At 34.8% G+C, this 22,760-nt stretch overlaps 1 protein-coding gene across 1 annotated transcript in view; it reads left to right on the top strand.

Annotated features, from left to right (window-relative positions):
- The window catches only part of zgc:172282 (leucine-rich repeat and fibronectin type III domain-containing protein 1-like protein), a 149,982-nt gene that overhangs the window by 39,756 nt on the left and 87,466 nt on the right, over nt 1-22,760 (top strand). Inside the window, exon 2 of the mRNA XM_052576684.1 lies at nt 9,606-9,807. The gene's annotated coding sequence lies outside the window, so the exon portion shown is untranslated. The remainder of the gene's footprint in view (nt 1-9,605; nt 9,808-22,760) is intronic.

Raw genomic sequence — 22,760 nt, forward strand, 5'->3', positions numbered from 1 at the left:
AAAGAGCTGCCATTTCTCCCTGATATTTTAGAGATGATATTCAGTATGTTTGTTTTACACAGCATAAACAATACACAGCAATATATATATATATATATATATATATATATATATATATATATATATATATATATATATATATATAGAGCTGTATGTCTTGTCTCCTAGGGATATATTTAAATGTCTTGTTGTATCCTAGGGATATTTTATTTTATTTTAATTTATTTTATTTTATTTTAAAACTTTCTTCACTGGTTACTCATCTTGTGCAGCATGTACAGAGCAATTGAAAAATTATGCAGATTTTGTGCGTGTGTTTACACAGAGCAGAAAAAAAAATACACACTTTGTCAAATTGTCTGATCTGACTGATGGTTATTTTGTCACAACTATGTGCTACAGGCTTTGTTTTGTCAAGCAAATGATTAGGCTTTCAGATAAATTATTTTCAGAGCATTTTTAATCAGAGCTCCAGTAAATTTCAGTATCCTTTCCTTCTAGTCTCATCTCAAAATTCACAGCAGGTCTAACAAACAACCATGACTAAAACAAAAAGAGTAACCCTGTCAGTTAAATATTGTGGGAAATCAGCAAAATGGTGCCTGCGAGTGCAAGACTGCAAAGAATATCAATAATAAAACATGTTTTGTTTCCTGAAAGCTTGATGAAAAATGATTTGGAGTCCCCAAGTCTTGTTTGTATTTTTACTTCACATACAAACATAAGGGACAAGATGCCTTTCTGGGGGCTTGTGCTATCTGGTCTGAAAAGTTCTAGATTGTGGTGCAGAGAAACAGAGCGGTTGGCACTATGTGCGTAGTGAATTGGGACTCAAATGCTGGTGGCGTTTTTTTTTTTTTTTTCTTTCTACACACACATACGGTGAGTCATGCGATAAGCCATGAGGTGGTCTTGCATGATTCCCCCACTGCAATCGAGAAACATGCCCACCTGCGAGCATTTTGCCCTCAGCCAAAATGTCTACACTGCCGAAGGACTTGTTTATTTTTCCTCTGGTGGAACTGTTTTTACCAAACACGTTTCACAATTACCGTGTGCTCAGGGATAAGGCTAAACGCAAAGCCATGGGCATGCAGGCACAACTCCAGCTAAATATAGCGCAAATGATTAGCTGTGCGGAGAGGGAGCTTGGGCTCGGATAGACATGGAGGAAGGCAGCTGCTCAATTAGAGAAAGAAACAGCCTCCTCCGAGGTTACGAAAAGAAGACAAAAACTACAGTGAACACATAAAATCTTACTGATATTTAGAAGTCATTCTACTCTGTTTTTAAAGACATGAATTTTTTTTTTTTCTTCTTCTTCTAGTAACTACTGACTTCACGTAGTTAGAGCTGCAACTTGCAACTGTTTTAATCATATATTAAACTCAAGGTTTGTGCATCAATGTGCAAATCAAAATCACTCCAGGGATTAGACAAGAGGAACTGTTTCTTGTTGTTTCAGGACAAATCATTTATTATATGTATTGCATTCACTGATCTTTTACATCCATTATAAACATTTTGTTTCACATTATTTGCCAGTGTTTTCCAGCAAAACAATGTAGATTAATTTATGGAGAGAAAATTATCATTATTATTATACATAAAAATAAGCATATACAAATCATCAAATCCTTAATGTTATAATTGGGTACTCTTATAATTGCATTAAAATGATTGTTGTTGTTGTTGATGATGATGATGATGATGAGAATAATAATAATAAATAAATAAATAAATAAATAAATAAATAAATAAATAAATAAATAAATAAATAAATAAATATAATCTTTAAAAATACAACTTCACTAATCCGGGTTAAAAGATTGCCACCACTATATAAATACAAAATAGGGTTTCACTTATAGTTATTTGAAAGCCTAAATTTGATTACTATTTTTTTATTTATTTATTTATTTTTTTGCACTCCATTTGACCCAACTAATCCATAAAACCCCAGTAATCTGTAATGGAATTTGATGATTAATGCCATCATCAATTATTATCAAGTTCATCGTTTAGTTGTTGTTTTCCTTTTTACAATATCGAGCTGAATCTTGCACAGGTGAATAAGAAAAGCCTCTTAATACTAAAAGTTTTTCCCTCACTCCACTTAAATGCCATTAAACCTCTCTTTTATGAAGCAATCTCTCTTATCTGAGCAGCGTTATGCCTATTACAGGGAACCCACATCTCTACTAGTTATCAACCGCAGCCCATCTGCTGCCTGGAACCAAAAAAGAAATGAGAAAGAATGGACTTTTCAAATTCTATGCTGTTCATTATGAGTGCTTTTAGCGTGACCTGTTTGAAGGAATTGCTGTAAGTTAGTGCAGAACTTTTAGCAGGGTACGAAATCATGAGCTGCGGCAAGAGCACTACATTATCGCACAGTTTATGAAGAGAATTGATCCAAGAGCAACACCATTTGCCACTCACAGAGCAGCAGTGCATATTAAAACAGTTTTACCTTCAAAAATACTGCTTTATAAAACTATCTACACATGATCTGTCCACTTTGTCATATGGGCTTTTCACACTCTGGCTGTAATGCAATCTTAAAATGGAATCCGAATTGTCGTGTATTTCCTTGAGAAATATTATATTATATTATATTATATTATATTATATTATATTATATTATATTATATTATATTATATTATATGACAGAAATCATTGCTTACAGGGTGAATTAACATCCATGAACCATTCATATTCATTCATATTCATCACTGTTAATAATTAATCCTGAGACATCAGGTTTTGAGATTTCATTGCATAAATCTGTAAACCCTGAGTTAAGGTTCTTTTTTTGCATAATTATGAGGTCAGTAATACTATAATAGATGATTGGTTGATATGCAAACCAGTTATAATAACAGCTTGTTTTGCTGTTTTACCCATCTGTAAAACTGTTGGTGTGCAAATCCACTCTGCCCGGTTTAAGTTTGCTATTAGCATGCGTTTTAATGTTTCTGTCAGCTTCTGAAATTCCTCACGTGAAACACATCATCACAACACATCATGTGGAAGCTTCTGTGACTGCACAAAATACATGAATATTTAATGAGGTAAACAGTGTTTATCAGTTGTTTTGTAAGCACTGGTTGCTAAACATCTCTCCGTATCTCCGTATTTTTTTAATAGTTGAAGACTATCTATCATCCTGCCTGTTGTTGTATTGTTCTATCATTCCATCCATCAATCAATCCATCCACCCACATTTTTATAGCTGAACACCATCTGTCTGTCTGTCTGTCTGTCTGCCTGTATATCTCTTTGTATGTCTGCCAGTCCATCTGTCTTTCTGTATGTCTGTTTTAACTAAAATAAACCTTCATGTAAGCTGAGATGCAACATCTCTCTTTTCAAGTGCTGTCGACAAATCCAATGTTCCATGTACAATATTTCAGTGTTATGTACAGCCGTACTTCTTATTGCTTTTTAAAGGCAGTGCACTGACATCAGGGCACGCAAGCGGACGCTCCCATCCAGAAACACAGTCCTCACACACCTTCATCCCCACCCACTGTGTGGTATTGACCCAGCCTCTAATGGACTAGTTTGGAGGGAGGATCACGTCTCCACGGATCACTTAGAGAAAAGCCGAACTCGACGCACAAGTCACAGCGGAGCAGCTCAGCCGAGGCCTGAAGTGTGGGTGGGCACGATAAAGTCGGAATATCTAAGTCAAGCTGGGATCATTATCCCAGCTTAATGCACTCTCTGTTTGGCTTGGTGTGCTCCCACTTTTATTTCCTTCGAGAGGCTTGAGTGCCGTGTTTACTCGCCAATTACCGCTGCTCCCTATCGATAGACGATGGATCCTCTCAATTATATATTTTCTCTCATTTCATAAAGGGAGAAATGTAAATGGTGTGTGCGTAGATGCGTATCGTATGCTGCGTAAAGCACAGTCTCGTCGAATCAAAGCAGTTTGGCATCCGAAATCACAAACTGAGCCCACGTTCAGTCATTCGGCATCCCCCACTGAGAGTGTTCGTGCGATTTCCAGACTATGCCAGTTGGGTGTGAGCACATGTTCCAGCATGTTAGATTTAGCATTGTCGAGTGGGCTGAACGCAGCTTAGAGACCCCGTGAAATCTAAATTTGTATTTAGTCTGTGTCTGTTAGCTTTGAAGCCATTTATAAGCACTGAAAGTTGATCAAAATTCACACTTTACCACATTTAAAATCAACACTCTTACTGGAAAACAGACAAAAAATATGGATGACTAATCTTGTACTCTGCATTTACAAATGTTTATTATGTAGATTGAAAATTAGTCTCCCTGTACAACCACCTGCATTTGTCAATAGATCTGTCTCTGTCTACACTTTTCAAATGGATGTTAAAAACAGCACACCGTGTGTTATTTCTTAATACATTTTGTGATAATTGTGATCAACTCAACCAGTGTGTTATATCTCTTCTAAACTTCTTGCAAATCTCTCCAGAACTGCTACCTTTCGAAAATTAAAGAGTCCACATATAAAAACTTTGTAGACATATACTGTACACGGCAAGCTAATATTAGAGAGAAAGACAAGGAAACCCTAAATGTTAACTTCTAATTTTACAATTTTACTTAACTACTTGTGAAACATGCCTCGACCATCTACAAATTATCTCAAACTTGGCAAATAAAAACTGAAACTCTCTAATATCAAACACACTCAATTACCTGACTTCCAAGCAGCAAATATATCCACAGATGGAAGGCTGATGTACAACATTTCTTGTAAAAGAAATACCTTGTGAAGTGATGAAGTGATAATTAGTTGGTCGGTCTGACAGTCTTTCCATTGTTCTGTCAATCAATCAATCAATCAATCAATCTTCCTGTCTAAGCTTTTTCATCTGTCTATCTGGCCATCTATCTGGCCATCTAGAGTAGCTAAATAGGTCTACAAGGAATTGATCTTGATTAAATACGCATACTAATCTTTACTTTTAGTAAAAAACAAACAAAAAAAAAAACACTTACAATAGTGTAAAGATGGTCACCGTGGTTTGCCAAGTAAGACATGTTCCTGGATCAACATATTTTGATGATCCTGGATCAACATTGTTGTCCAAAAATATAGACTTAGCCCAATCCCTATCCCTAAACCTAACTAAACCTAAACCCATAATTTATTCCTAAAATCAGTGGAACAAGATAACTGATTAACAAGAGTGTAGAAGCACCAAACCCATATTGTAAAAAATGTAGTTCCTGAAAATTATATCCCAATTCTGACTGGTTGATTGGAATATGTTCCAGGATCAACAAGGATGATGATCCAGGAACATGTTATACTTGGTGAAATCACACTCATCGTCAAATGATAGTTATGACTCAGAAGACTTGCTCAAAACAACATCACTGCAGAACTCAGAACTTATTCTACTACAAAAGATGGTAGATTTGCAACATTTTGTTTTAAAAACAGGTTAATAATTCATTTTCAAACAATTTTCTGGTTAGTACATAATTAAAGGCAGTTTAAGATTTTTGCCTCAGTTTAGAATCTGGATGAGTCAACACTAGCTGAAGGTCAGAGACCTTCCGCAGATTTAAATTAAACTCTACATGACTTTTGTTGTGCTCTGAATGACCTGAAAGGCTGGTGGTGTGTCATTCTTACTCATGTAGCGTTTAAGACTGTCTCATTTGCTCTGTGATGAAAGAAATTCTGAAATTTGGCCAAATTATGGCAAAACCAGCAACCAGCAAAAAAATAGAAATAAACTTTCACTTCACAGAAAAAGAGAGGGACTAACAGGAAATAATGACCTTTGTCTTCAGAACAGCAATCTTCGGCAGTCGTTAATAGATAAGTGCTGTGGTTGGTAATGGAATGATCAGACGGCGCCATGACACAACACAAGAATATTACTGGACACAGCTCTTTTCTTCTCTGTCTTTTTAACCTAACGCTGGGGCTCAACAGTATGGGTGGGTAACACAGAGTCACTGAGGACAGGCCAAAAGTGAGTCTGAGTCTTGACAAAGAGATGCCTGTTCTCCCTAGGCAGCTGGGCTCATTCTGACGATGTGCTAAGGAGAGAACGGCCATGTACATGGACACTAATCTGTGCCCTGTGTCATACTCGAGGGAGGGAGAGGGAGCTTTGCGATCTAAAGCCGGTGTTATGAGAGGATATTGCATTGTTAGTCAGCACATCCTGCAGGAGTCATATGCATAGTTTGCATGCATAAAATCAATGATGGCACACATTTTAAATTATGCAGCATGATTGTGTATTTCCCAAATGGGTGAAACAGAATAGGGTGTCTCATCAAATATAGGCAATTTTATTTCCTGGGTAAATTTTTTTATTAAACTAAGTTAATAAGATTTCCATTGTTCTGTTATATGAAGGTCACATTATAACACATTATTACATGAGCCTGTAGTGTTTTAATGTTATAACATTTCAAATAAAAATGTTATTCCCAATTAATGCCATTATGAGAAAATAATATAATAAGGATAATTAAGGAGTGAAAATAAAAATAATAATATATATATATGGTAGCATACCGTAAAAGAAAGCCACTGTAAATTTCCTTTGCGTCAAAAGTGTAAAATATGAACTTTTAAGTGATTTTAAGTGAACTTAAAATATATGACAGTATGAAATTAGACTTTGTTAAGCAAACAATAGAACCTAGTAATTGGCTATTTGTATTAAGACACCATTGTGTCTGCACAAAATCATACGATATCTGAGTAAGAGCATTTTTTGGTGGCTTGGCTTTCTTCCCAGTAAGGGTCATAAATGTCTAATTAAGAAGTTTTAATTAGGTTCACAGAGTGGGGAGATCATCGGGCTGGAAAAAAAAGAGATGAGGAGAGAGAGAGAGAGAGATAATATTGAAATTGCACATAATAAGAAATACCTTAAGCCATAATACCAAACAGCCATGATAGCCCTTTTGTATTTTGTTTTATTTGTTTTTATATTATTTCATAATTTACCGTTGCCTTCAGACCAAACAGTATTAAACAAATAATAATAATAATAGTAATAAAATAAATTAATTAAATCATCTGGAAGCATTTGACAGCTTAACATGCAACTTCAATAGTTGTGATGGGGGAATGAAAGTTAAAGGAAATGTGAAATGTTATTTCATGCTGAGTTTTTTACACTGTTAAAGAGTTGGATTTCCATGCTGAACATGGACAAAGTTTCAAAAATTAAGTTGTACGTTTGAAGGAGTATTTCTGTTCCAAAAATACCTCTTCTGGTTTGTCGCAAGTTTCAGAAAGTTTTTTTTTTTTTTTTTGAGTATGGCTCTGTGTGACGTTAGATGGAGTGGAATTTCCTTATATGGTTCCTAAGGGCACTTCTGCCGGAAGAGCGCGCGCTCCCGTATAGCAGAGCAATGAGAGCACAACAGACGTTCACTGATCAGAGCGAGAGCGTTGCGAAATATCACAAAAGAAGTGTGTTTTTGGTTGCCAGGGCAAGACAACCCTGCACAGATTACCAAAAGAGAAACAGCATTAAGGGACCAGTGGATGGAGTTTATTTTTACAGAACATCAACGGAGCTGTGCAAGTGTTTTTGTTTGTTCCCTGCATTTTGAAGATGCTTGTTTTACAAACAAGGCCCAGTTTGACGCTGGATTTGTACATCGTTTATTTCTTAAGGATAATACAGTCCCAAAGAAAAAAGGACACGATCGTGTGTTGGAACCGCATGCGGTGAGTAAAACGGCTTCAAATATCTCTGTGTTGTTAACTTAGCTATCGGCGCGTAAGCACATCAAGTAAACAACATGCGATGTTGTCATCTAACTGCACTTTCCACATGTACAGCTTAAAAAAATAAATAAATAAAATAAAAAAAGGCGACATAAAGTGGAACTTAGTCATTTTCCAAAACCGCTAAGCAAATATATACAGTTTCAGTACATACCACATAGAGACGTTGTTGCTGATGCTGCTCTTGTTAAATTTCAGCCTCTGGATCTGATTCTGGATCATAAATATACGCTGAATCTGACTGTTAGCCATGGTTTGTTTTGGATGTTTTTTTCCTCACGGTAATGTCACAGCTTCCAAACACTCTCAACGCAAAAGCCTACTCGCGCTCTTGATTCTTTAGCTCCACCCACACGTCACGCCTCCAGCCGGTCGTGTTTTTCCCGGAAAAATCGGTACAGACTATCTTTCTCTTATGAATATAATAAAACTAAAGACTTTTTGGAGTTATGAAGGATGCAGTACTACTCTATAGGTACTCAAGATTAACAGGATATTGAGTGAAAAACGAGCATTTCACCACCCCCCCCCCCCCCCCCCCCCGCCCTTTAAGGGAATAGTTCACCCAGAATTTAAAATTTACTGAAAATTAACTCACCCTTAGGACACCCAATATGTAGATGAGTTTGTTTCTTCATAAAAACAGATTTGGAGAAGGTTACAATTACATCACTTGCTCGCTAAAAGGTCCTCTGTAGTGAATGGGTGCTGTCAGAATGAGAGACCAAACAGCCCATAACAAAAATAAAATTAAATAATAATAATAATAATAAAATAAAAATAAAAATAAAAACTTTACAGTTATTTAAAATGTAAGTTCATCAGTTAACATCATGATTGGATTTGTTTCTTATAAACAGGGAGGTATTTACTTCACTAGACATTAGCTTATGGACTGGAGTCGTGTGGATGACAATGTTTTTTTTTTTTTTTAATCATTATTAGCTGTTTGGACTCACATTTTAAAGTGGCACCCATTTACTGCAGATGATCCACTGGTGCACAAGCCATGCATTTCTCCAAATCTATTCTGATTTTTGTATTAATGTAATACATTGGGACATTTTTTCCATGACAAATAATCACAAATTTGTAATTAGTCATTGGAAAATTTTGTTACATTTGAGTCAGATTTCAGAATCAGATTTATTTGCCCTTATGTTTAATCTGAATTTTCATGAAAATAGTGTCACGATGCAAAAAACAATGCAAAAAAATATCTCAACAGTGCTAAAATATGATTCATATCTTTGTCGTGAGAATCAAACACAAACTCAACAAACAAAAGCTCAGTTTGCATAACTCCTACAGCATGTTCACCCTGAAAGAAGTAATTAAAATGGTGCAATCGACAGAGAAAAAAAACCCTTTGCTGGTTTAAGCAGCATTTGTTTGTGCAGTAGCATGAATTTTAGAGAATAAAAAAGAACAAAGTGTAATTGTGCCAACTGTCCAGTGGGACAGCTATAACCACCAGCAATGCAGGAGGCAGACAACTGTAAAAGAAACACTTGAAATAATAACAAGAATTTGTTTCCAAAGAGAATGGAGCTAAATATATTGCGTATGGCAGCTATTATCAAGAGTGATGGTAGGAGCGTTCAAACAGCGTGACACTTCTGGGTCGTTATTAATGTCCTCGCTCTTGCCACATTCCATTTTCTTTTTCGTTCCATTTGTTTTGTGATGTGAAAAAAGAAAAGGAGGTGCAAATTCGCTGTCTAGCTCTTGTTTTTGTCCTGGAAATGCATTGGCCTTCTTGTCCCGAGAGGCGAAAAATCCAGACAGACATGCTTTGTGTCTCGTGTAAATGTCCCTCCTCCCTTTCTCCTTTCACAGGTGGATGGAGCTCTGAAACCTGCAGCACTGTCAGTCAGTTGAGTGCCAGATACTCTCATGTTCCTGGGCCAATGCCTCGAGTCTCTGCTCTCTGCAAGCCTGTCCACATGTAGCAGCCCGAGCCTACAGCTATCCTCAGTGCTTATCCCGCCAGTGGAGCCTTCATGAGCATCTCCAGCCATTCTACGCTTCTCAGATAGAGGTACACTTCAAATCACACTGCAGTGAGGAGTTCAAGGAATAACACACCCACGATTCTCTTACCATTTACTCACACACCTGTAGTACTTGTACAGCAGGAGATATCCCACACTGCTCTTTTAACATTGAAATTGAATGGTAACCACAGACTGTAGAGCACCATAAAAATGCATTTCTGGTCAAAAAGTTTAATTTAGTAATAACAGCAATATTGTGTGAAATGATTACAATTTAGAATAAGAATTTTATATCTGAAAACATAAAAAAAAGCAAAGTCGGCAACACCAAAGCTCCAAAAGTATCAAAAATGTATTGAAAAAAAAAAACAAACAAAGAAAAAAAAAACACTTTTGCGTAGTGTGTGACCTTTGCATGAAGGAATAAGAAATAAAACATTTATAGAATAATTGTAAAAAACATTGGTGTCTCATATTTTACAGTCAATAAAAAACATCCAAACCAACACATTTATATTATTCAACATATGCTAGTTTTTTACAGAATATGTTCAGCTGTAACCCCCTTTGTAATCATTAACATTTTCATAAGTAACTTGGACTGTACATTCATTTTTGGGTAAAATATTCCACATTCTCCTATATATGGAATTTCACACCTAAAGTGACAAAGCAGTACAGATGTTGATGTTGGCAGCTGTCATGCCCTAACTTGATGAGACTCTGAGTGAGTTATCTTTATGAACATTCTTTGAGACATTTAGGTTTTATTCAGGCAAACAACTAAATTAGCTTCTTTATTTATTTATTTTTATGTCTCTCTCTGTTTTTGATGTATCTGACTCAAAGCATTGTCTTTATTTATAGTATGAATGAACAGCAGAAACTTTGGGGTACTTTATTATTATTATTTTTATTTATTATTTTATGTTTTTCTCAGCAGTCACACATTAAAATGTATTAAAGGTGACAGTTAATCAGTGAAATGTATAACATCATAAAATATGTTTATGTCGAATAAATTCTGTTCTTTTGAACTTTTTTTATTTATCAAAGAATGCTGAACAAATCTGAGCAACTGTTTTCAAAATAAATAATAAATGTTTTGTGAGCAGCAAAAAAAAAAAAAAAAAAATGCTGAAAATTCAACTTTGAATCACCGGCACAGGAATATATTACAGTATAAAACTGTTATTTTAAATTGTACTATTTCAGAATACTATAACTGTATATTGACTAATACTCTCCTTGTTTTTGAACATTATGGTAGTTCTTTATTGGTGCAACGTCATACACAAATGTCATTCATTGCACAACACAGCAGCCATTACTATGAAAAGCATGTTCTGTACCGGATATTGACTACACTGATTTCAGATTTAAAAAAAAAGAAAAAAAAAGAAAAAAAGAAAATCAGTACTGTATTTACTGTACCTGAATGTTTTTTTCTCATCATTTATTACTTCATATCTGAAAATGACACGTGATTCAAAACACATCAATGTCAAACACTGCTTCCTACTGTCTAATCATCTGGATATATTTTTTTTGTTTAGTCTCATAAGAAAAATAAAAAACAGCAAACCAACCACAGTTGTTGGCTGCCTAGCATGAGTGAAAAAGCTCAATCCAGCACAGCAAAGTCACAGCTATGGTCAGAGGTCAACTAAAGGGAAAAACTGAAATACAGCAGAAGTATGCATGTTCCTTCTGGAAAACAGGCCTGCCATGGTCTAGCGCACACCCTACCTGGCATAATTCAAGGCGAAGGGTTCTTTAAGTCTCCAGAAACATGATGCTTTCAGAGCTGACTGCTGAGGCCCTCTGGGTAATAGCCTCAGTCCAAAGCATTTCAGTGACAGCTGACTCTAAATGTCGCATCAATAGTAAAAAACATCATTTTTCTTTGGAAATGATATGACTGAAATGCCACAGACACACATGAAGCCAATGCAGTACTTTGTATGCATTGGGTCAATGATAGAATTTAAACATGATTCAGTAAATGTCCTTACAAAACATTTTATTGTGATTGCATGTCCTTAAATGTTCATGTAAAGGACATAAATTGAGATACAACGTCATGATGTTTTGTGAATAATGGTGCTGTATTTTTGGTGCAGTGCCCAGCATTCTTTTGTGTATTCATTCCTTAAGGGGTGGAATAAATAACAGTGTCAATCTAATGGTGTGTATATATTGTATAATAGGGCTGTGATATTACTGAATTAAATACTACTTCCCATATTGTATGCTAATATTATATATAATTAACTCTATTTGTAGTTTTAACTGTTTGTTAAAAGTTAAATAAATGTTGTCTTTGTTTTCTTCCATTTTGTTTAGATTTATTATTATTATTATTATTATTATTATTATTATTATTATTATTATTATTATTATTATTATTATTATTTTATTTTTTTCTGTTTTGATGATATTTTGATTTGCTCTTTTTCGGTTTTGTTTTTTGTGTGTTTTTATTTCTGTTGCTTTGTTTTGTTTGTTTGCTTTGTTCTTTGCAATGTCTTGATTTTATGTTGTTTTGCTTTGTTTGTTCTGTTTAGTATTTTGCTTTGTTCAGGTTTTTATGCTGCTTTGGTTTGCTTTGTTTTGTACCGTATGGTTGTTATGTTTTGATGTGTTTTTATTATTTTGCTGTCTTGTGCTTTGCATTCTTTTATGTTGCATTTTTGTATTGTTTTGTTTCACTTTGTTATTTGCATAACTGTGTTGCATATGTATGTTGCTTTGTTTAGTTTTGTTTTTTTGTTTTGCTTTATATAGATAGATTGTGCTTTTTGTTTTATTTTTATGTTCATTTTTTGTTATTGTTTTGTTTCGCTTTGCTTTGTTCTTTGAAAGATAGTGTTTTTATGTTGCTTTATTTAGCTATTTTTGTTTGGTTGTTTTGTTTTGTTCTTTGCATTGTTTTGATTTCTTTTTTTCTGTTTTGTATTTGCATTGTAGCACTATTTTGTTCACACACATCAAGGAGCATAAAGTGTGATGTTTAAGAGCAGCAACAGCTGATATAACCAACCACTTGGGCTTCATCACATTGTGGGCAGCGAATGATTAACAGTGGGGTCTGAAAGGTTGTCTATGCTACCAATGGTAATGTGTCAAGACCACATCTGTCTGGCTAACCTCATTCAGCAGTGGAGCTTCACACACTCGTCCAGAAACTACGGTATAGGGTAGATGATGACAGTAGCAAGAGAAGGTGGGCGGCAGGACTTTTCAGGGTCATTTAGGCTGTAGAGGCTGACTGATATTATATGTTCACTGACTGATTCCTGCTCGGTTGTGAGATAACCTCTCTCAAACCAGTTGCTCCTTGGCCAAGTTTATTTTCCTCAGAGTATCCATGCGAAGCTGCGCTAATTAAGGCAAACATCAGCAGAACACCCAGCAAAATATAGTCATTCAAGGGCACACGAATTTTTATTCACTGTTTACATTTTCCTTATGTTGACTCTCACTATGAAAATAACATATCATGAGTAGTTAGCCAAACCGAGAGGACGAATGAATGCTGAGTATGTTGATAGGGCAGGATTAAGCATCTTATGATGGATTATTGACTTGAAAATTCATCTTGAGTTCAAGACCTAGAAACATGAATCACACAAACTGGGTCAGATTAAATTATCTCAGCATTTTTGATGAAGCCGTTGAGTTGATATAATTATCATTCCGTATAGAGGCTTGTTGTCTGAGCACTTATATAAGTGATCAATCATAACAATGATGCGCTTCATGCAGTGATTTTCTAACTGTGCGAAACCTCTTGAACTCATTTGACAGTGATTCAGAAATTAAGTTTGAATAGACAATGGGTTTTGATTCAGATGCACACATCCCATTCAGACATACATATTTAGATGAGTCTGTTATGTCTGCAACAAAATGCTCATTTCAGTTTGGAAAGTATTTTGAAAGGCTTAAATGGATTGAAAGGATAGGTGTCTATTTACGGGGACATAGCACACCTGTTTTAGCCAATGTCTGTGCCATTCATGCATCACTTGGTCACATTACAAGACTTAATAGTAATTTATATGATAAAATAATTGTAGTAGCTGTAGTAGTAGTAATAATAATAATGGGCTAAGATCAGAGCAGATCATAACCTTTTACTAAAATGTCTCAATATAGGACTGCTATAAGTGATAAGTTAATGCAATGATAATAGAAATTATAATCGCCAGTGATCAGAGCCAAGAAAGAAAAATAATGGTCAACAGCACTCATGTCACTTATCTTTTTCTTCTTATTTTTCTGTTTCTTCTTCTTCTTCTTCTTCTTCTTCTTCTTCTTCTTCTTCTTCTTCTTCTTCTTCTTCTATGTATTCTGTTATTTTCACAATTTTTTTATTTTATTTTATTTATTTTTTATTGAAAGACATATTTATGTCCTTAAGACAAGCAAATTATCGGCATAGGCAGAAATCATTATCATTAGTACATTTTGAATATTAGTTCATAGTATTTATTCACATTCAACAAAACATGATGTTTCATCCAACCATCCATTCATCCATTTTTAAATATTTAATATTTATTGGGTATAATGCAGTACACAGGAATTTCTTTAGATATATTTCTCATACAATTTTCGTAAATTTTACAACTTGTTTACAGACTTGTTTCTGGAAAACATTCACGGAGACTAAGAATGCAAAAAGTGCACCATATTTGTTTTCTTAATTTTGCACACACACACGCACACACACACACACACACACACATTTGTTTTTCTGAAAAATGGGGACATCCCATAGGCGTAATGGTTTTTATACTGTCGAAACTGTATATTCTATCGCCCTTCACCAAACCTACACTTAACCCTAACCCACACAGGAAACTTTGTGCATTGTTACTTTCTAAAAAAAGTAAAAAATAAAATAAAAAGAGCACACACACACACACACACACACACAGACAGACACACACAAACAAACAAATAAAGTGTATACAAATAACAGTTATGCCATATTTTTCAGTCAATATTAAATCAATGAAAGAACAATGAGTTTCTCTTTGCAGTGTATATTTTTAGGAGTGACAACTTGAAAGTGAAGTAATTAGTAATCTGCTTACTTTTTAAATGCAGTAATCAGTAATGTCATCAAATTATCATTTTAAAGTAATTAGTAATTTGTAGTGGATTACTTTTTTGAGTAATTTTCTCAACACTGAAATGAGTTACAAAATTGTAATAGTAATAAGACATACTTGTAACGATATGCAAATCTCCATATTGATCGGGAAGAAGGAGGCGGGAACCGGCGCACAACCAAAATCATTTTAATTATTCAAAATAAATACAAAACGGCGCACCAGCCCCTCGCGGACGACTGGTGCGCGCAAATAAAAACCAAAACATAAAATAACGTCCCAGGCCTGGTCCTCTCTCGTCCTTCACGGTCGTCGCTCCAGTTTTATATCCTTCCATCTCCTACGTGGGACTCGATACTAGCGGTGGGGCTCAGGTGTAGCTCATCTCCAATCACTACACCTGGCCTCACTCCTCGTTCCCACGCCTCTCGGCCCCGCCCCACTCGCCACAATACTGTATTCCATTTTAAACTTCTTAGGATATTGTTGCATGTCTCTTCTGATGACGCAATACCCTGTTTACATGGCTGCAAATATCAGTGATTTGGTGACTGCTGTTTGGGAAAAGATTAGTCCACTGGAAGAGGAAGTGCTTGGGATTTAAATCAGTGCGGGCTGTGGAGTGTTAAATGACTGTCTCAAGAGTTGATAAGATCTCATTTGTTTGTTTGTGTGTGCAATGATGTTTGACCTGCATGCATGACTTTAGCTAACACTATACATCATCATGCCCATGGTCAGAATGCAGTAATAGACTCCATTACATTAACATAATTTGTAATCACATGCTTTTCCCCAAAAGAAGCACTTACAGTGCATATATTGTGTGCAAAAAAGTCTGACCTTCATATAACGTCAGAGCTGCTTTATTTCACTGTTTCATGTTTTATGTATCAGGTTTATTTAACTGATGGATTTGCAGAGCGTGTGGTTACTGCATTTATTGTTTAGTGGAAAATAATGAAAGTTAGTCCCTTATGAAATTGTATAATCTCAAAAAAAAAAAAATATCTGGAGGACAGAATGAGATTTGACAGCTGCAGAGAACAGGGAAAATTCCTTTCTAAATATTATTTTTTTTTTTGCTGAGGTTTGTTTGCAGCTCATGATGTCAAATTGTGAATCTTGTGTTTATGGCAGTTTTAGGTTTGTTTCTAGTCTAAATAGGCCTCTGTCTGTATTTTGCTATTCAGAATAGTGAGCTAAGGGAACAAGTTAGACATCAATGACAAGAAAATGAGGGCAGATGAAATGTGCAGTAAACAGGATGGTGAATAGCACTCCAAAACAACCATGTTTCACGCAGGCCAAGTCCATAAGCCAGTTGCATTTGTAAGTTTGTCTTCAGAAGATGTTTTAGAATTTTTCGCAAGGCCATTGGGAAGGAATTTGCAAAATCTTACATATTAAAAAGCTTGAACTATGGAAATGTTTGCCAAGTTAACACGTGTGGGAATATATGTTTAAGGCCTGAGGCGGTAGGTTTGGCAATCAATGAATGCAGCTGCTAATGAAAACTACAGTAGAATGCTATACAGTCACATGAACATTCTGCAGGAAAGGCATTTATGCACAAGAATAACAATCAAATAATGGATTTTAGAATGTTAATTAAAACTGCCTCATATTTTGGAACTTTCAAAAAAAAAAAAAAAAAGCCGTAATAATGGCTTAATAATTTCCACTTGGGGAAGTGAGAAAAAACTCTTATGCAGAGTCTCATTTAAAGAGCATCTAGTGCTTTCAATTGGCAAATCAGTCTAGGAGATATGCAATATGTTTTATGTATTGTTATTTTTTTTTTTATATAAGTATAACGATTTATGTAAATGAAATATAATTGTATGAAAATGCATGTCTTTGTCAATATGTCAGAGGAGGTTTAGCCTGTGTTGTTGTTTGTTTGTTTGTTTATGCATTTATACATTTTGTATTTTTATTACAAAACATTCATATATTAGTTTCTGTGGCTATTAAGTGCTGGTTAATTGTCGATTGTTCGCTCGTTCATTCATTCATTCATTCATTCATTCATTCATTCATTCATTCATTTAGCATCCCTGTAAACTTCGCCATATGAACTATTCCCAAACCAAGACACTTACAGTATCTTACAGTCACTGAAAAAAAGCAATAGGAATATTTCCAAATGCACACAGAAAGCTATCTTCAAAAGGCAGCGTATATCTTTAAATAATTTGTCTTATCACATCAAAGAAAGTGGCCTAGAGGGACAGCTGCATGCAGGGCTGCTGAATAGAAGCCTGTCTCACAAAGTACACCACTGCTTTTCCTGTCTCCCTGAAACCGCTCTTTTGAAGAGCTGCCCAGTTCTGCGGGAGCCCCGCGCAAAGGTCACGGCCAATTATGTGTTTCTGTATGTGTTGTTGCTTGTGTGTTTTCTCTCCCTGCAGCACTTTGCGTATTAAAGAGCTCTTTAAGAATGATCTCTGTGATTCACGTTGGGTCATTGATCCAAAATGCCTCTTTTCTTTGTTTGACCCAGCTTTACATTTCCATGGCTGTGTGGAATTTGACATCTCTGAATTAATGGAGTTTAATCCAGAAAATTTAAGCCAAAGCCATCAGCCATTACTGCAATATTTGACAAATAATCTGTTTTATATAGTTTGTAGCTGGTATGTTAATTCCTAGAATCAAAGCAAACATATTTACATTAAATATTTATTAATTGGCTTGAGGGCGAATATGATGGGTTTTGCCTGTGATCATGCAACATTAAATGATTTTCTCAAATTTGGTTTTCTTTTGAATATATCATTTCATGTCAAATGTAGAACTTGTCAAAGGACTGTGTTGTACACAAATATGAAAAAAAAAAAATAAAATAAAAAAAAAAAATAAAAAAGGATTAGTTCATCCCAAAATGAAAATGTATGTAATTAATTACTCACCCTCATGTTATTCCAACCCTGTAAGAGCTTCGTTCATCTTTGGAATTCAAATTAAGATATGTTTGATACAATCAGAGAGCTATCTAACCCTCCATAGACAGCAGTGCAACTGAAATGTCCCCAGGTCCAGAAACATAGTTAATACATTAGTAAAACAGTACATGTGACATCAGTGGCTCAACTTCAGTTTTGCAACGCTACAATAATATGTTTTATTTTTCATTTTTGCAAAGAAAACAAAAAAAACATCAACCATTTTTCTCCCCTGAGTTACGTCTTCCACCATTTTGGAGAGTGCCCAATAACTTATTGGACTTAATTAGCGTTGTTTACGTTTCGGGGGGGGGGGGGGGGGGGGGACACGGGCATAAACGTAAATTGTGTATTAAGCATTGTTTACACTTAGGAGAAAATGTGCATATGAATTGTAATACTCTTTAAAATGGCAGAAGACGTAACTCGGGGGAGAAGAATGGTTAGGTAAATTTTGTTATTTTTTGTTTTCTTTGTGAGAAAAAAAAGATTAAAAAAAAAAAAAAATGTAGCATTGCAAAACAGAAGTTGAGCCACATGGGTATCTTAATTTGTGTTCCGAAGATTAACAAAGGACATAGGGGTTTGGAACAACACAAGGGTGAGTAATTTATGACATGATTTTAATTTTTTCAAAGTGACGTGACATACAGCCAAGTAAGGTGACCCATACTCAGAATTCATGCTCTGCATTTAACCCATCCAAAGTGCACACACACAGTAGTGAACACACACACACACACACTGTGAACACACACCCAGAGCAGTGGACAGCCATTTATGCTGCGGCACCCATGGAGCAGTAGGGGGTTCAGTGACTTGCTCAAGGGCACCTCAGTCGTGATATTGCTGGCCCGAGACTCGAACCCACAACCTTAGGGTTTGGATTCCAACTCGCTAACCACTAGGTCACGACTTCCATGATTTCCCACGACTTCCCCATGTAAACCCCTTAAGATATACTTAAAATATATTGAAAAATGTAATATTATTAATATTAATAATAATTATTATTATTAACTTATTAAAGCCTGAATACAGTATACCTGTTCAGGAGGGAAGTATCACTTTTGTGTTTGTGGCTATAATAATACAAAATATATTTACAGTCCCCTTCTTTATTATTGACACCCTTGGTAAATAAGGCGAATGTGAACATAAATCTGCATTGTTTATCCTTTTGAATATTTATATTAAAAAAAATAATAATAATAATAATATATATATATATATATATATATATATATATATATATATATATATATATATATATATACAAATCACAAAATTCTATTGTATCATTACAGCAAAACAATTGAAAGTGGCGAGAAAGTCTCATCATAAATTAATTGATTTTGTCCAATGCATGCTGACCACATTTTTTGGTGCCACCAGAAATTATTTTGAGTAAAATATCTCTGAAGTATATTACCATTGATATTTACGTTCTTTGGCACGCCAGGGTGACTAGGAGCATGACATTTTCCAGCCATGACTTCCTGTTCCACAGGATTATACATATGAGGAACACAAAGGCCAAATACCCCTTAATCATCCTTCACAAGGAGTAAAAACCAAAGAAAATAGTTCTGATTTGCAGAACAACATTTTTGAGCTTCACATGATAGAAAGTGGCTGTAAGAAAAGAGCTAAAGCATTGAAAATCCCAATTTCCACCATCTGGGCAATAATCAAGGGGCTCCAATCAACTAAAGATGTTACAAATCTGCCTAGAAGAGGACATGTGTCTATATCGTCCTAATGCACAGTGAGGAGAGTTTGAGTGGCCAAAGACTCTCCAAGGATTACAGCTGGAGGCTGCACAGATTAGTTGGGACTTGGTTCAGAAAGCCTTTTAAAAAAGATAATCAAAGAGCCCCTACATCACCAAATGTTGTTCATGAGGGTTTCAAGAACAATTCTCCTTGCTTATCCAAAAACAAACTCCAGTAGTTTTCAGACACAACTGGAACTTCAAACTGCACTGGCTTCTGTGGTCAGGCGAAAAAAAAAAAAAAAAAACATTGAATTATGTATTCAATCAGATACCAAAATATAGAAAATCTAAACCTGACTGACTCTGTTAGAAATCGTATAATGGGTCAATGTTGGATCTTCCATCAGGAGAGTATTCCAAAATAAACATCAAAATTAACACAAAAATGGGTCACTGAGCACAAAATGAAGCTTCTGCCATGGTCCTCCCAGTCCTCTGACCTGAACCCTAGAAAATGAGTTGAGTGGACTGAAGAGAAGAAGCACCAACATGGAGCTGTGAATCTAAAGGATCTGGTGAGATTATGTATGAAAGAATGGTCTCTGATCTCTTATCAGATGTTTTCCTAACTTTATTATCCTAAGAGCTCCTAAGATCTATTATCTTGGGAAAAGGATGTTGCAATAATTGTGGCCAACATGAACTAGAGAAAACATTTATTTCACAATGAGATTTTCCCTCGACTTTCAATTGTTTTACTTCAATTAAAGTTTAGAAAATTGGGTATTTTTTGAATGAAAGATAGGATAAACAATGAAGATTTATTCTCAGAGTTGCCTTTGCTCATATTTACAAAGGTTGCCCATAACAGTGGCGGACACTGTAAGTTTTGAAATATAATTTTATTTTATACTACAAAATACAACAAAGCATATATAATTATTTATTTAATAATAATTAAATTGTGTAAAAATATATGTCTCCGTATAACAAGCATTATTAAGCTTGTGATATTGTAACTTTTTTCTTGTATTAACTACAAAACATTGATAGATTTGTTAGTAATATAGTGATAGAATAGTAATAAGATTTATCTTACAAAAAAAAAAAAAGAAAAAAAAAAATATTTAATCAGGCATTCTCTTGGCGCTTTTAGCATAATTTTACTAATCATGATCCCAACAGGAAGTAAAGATGCTTCAGTTTAAAAAGTGTTTACGTTTTACCTCCTACTACCATTTAAAATCGCACTGTTTATGTGCACCTGCTATCATGTTCATTTATTCAGCGTCCTGTGGTGTGACCTTTAACAATCACAAAGTATACAGATTTTCAACATTAATAAGCAAAAAGTAGGTTAGAGCTGAACTTATGTGTGTAGACATTAGCATATGAGCGTAAAAATGTTGGCAACAACATGTCAGAATACTTTAGTGTGACATCAGTGTCCTGCAGTGCAATACTTGCAATTTCTGCAATAATCCAATTGGAACTGCTTTAAGCCACAGTTTTATTATTATTATTATTATTATTATTATTATTATTATTATTATTATTATTATTATTATTATTATTATTATTATTGCTGTTGTTGTTTTTGTCATACTACTACCACTACTACTACTAAAATTAATAATAACTGATGTTTTATCATTAAGCATGCAGTTTTATGCACTAATATATAAGAAAATAGAATAATGTACAGACTTGAATGTTTATACTTGTGAACATTTATTTTTTCAATGAAAATCTTGTTTATATCTTAAACATTTAAACTCATGTTGCACATATTTTTTTGTCTAATCCTATGTGCTACATTAGCATTGATTGATTTATTGATTGATTGATTACAATACATTATCATTTTAGACCATGTGATTGGACGAAAATCTGTGTAGTGCAAAATAATTATTCAATGAGATCACACTATAAATGTTTCAGTTATGATTATAAATATATTTATTATTTTTTTTTTTTTACATGCTTAGAATTGCATTTGCAAATAAATGGGGTCTTTAATGATTTAAGAACCATTTGTAAATAGTCCCATTAGTAATTAAATACATTTTCATATTTAACTACACCTTGAGATCATGCTATCGATTATTACAAATGAAAAAAGGGAAACAATGTTCTTCTATAAAGGATCTGTGAAATCAAAGAAGTTAACTGATATTGACTCATCTCATTTAATAAAAGTCCTTGAGAATTTGATAGACCAGCAAAAAAAAAAAAAAAAAAAAAAAAAAGTTACCAAATTTGAAACAAGTTTCAAGGATATTCAGGACATCGTGTCCCTCGGAGACTTAACACAGAACAAACAATTAACAGTTCATCCTGCATCAGTCTGTGATTAAAATGTCTCCATTTTCTTAGAGAGGAAACCCTCACACTGTGAATATATGAATCCACTGGATTCCAATTGAAAATTCATGTTAAATGGACCAGTGAACATCTGCAGTCAAATGAGGCCTACAGTAACTGGGAGAATTGTGATAGATGCACAGGGCTCAAAAGAGTAACTGCTGTTATTTTAATACGTCTGCAAAAGCATCTGTTTTGGCTTCTTTGGCATCTTTCTGTGGATTGCCTATATGGCTCGTTTATATGGGCACCAACATATTGTGCAGCATTTTAGAACACACACACACACACACACACACACACACACACACACACACATATATATATATATATATATATATATATATATATATATATACATACACATATTTTTTGTTGACTATTTTAAGTCATAAAGTAAGCAGTATACATTAAAATCCCACACATGGCTTTAGCAGGCATTTATACCTGATATCAAGTGGGTGATACTTGCCTGAGACCTCGCGAGCTCAACAGTGCCCCACAATTTTGCAATGTAAATGTGACCCTGGACCACAAAAGCAGTCTTAAGTGTACATTTTTGACAACTGAGATTTATACAAAGCAGACTTGATAAGATTTCCATTGATGTATTGTTCCCTTTCAAGGGAACTTCGAACTGCGTCCTCTAGGGGCCGCTATGGGGAACACCTCGTAGTGACCCGTGTCTGATACATTGAAAAAACACAAACTTGTTGGCCTGCTACAGCCTCTGACGTCACTACCGAAGCGACTATAAACAGGCACCGGGAGAACACATCATTCTATTTTTCGTCTTCACTGACTATTCTGTTTGAAGCGTGCATCTGAAAGAACCGATAAGAGCG

This window comes from Carassius gibelio, chromosome B15 (assembly GCF_023724105.1).
Source record: "Carassius gibelio isolate Cgi1373 ecotype wild population from Czech Republic chromosome B15, carGib1.2-hapl.c, whole genome shotgun sequence".
Lineage (NCBI taxonomy): Eukaryota > Metazoa > Chordata > Actinopteri > Cypriniformes > Cyprinidae > Carassius > Carassius gibelio.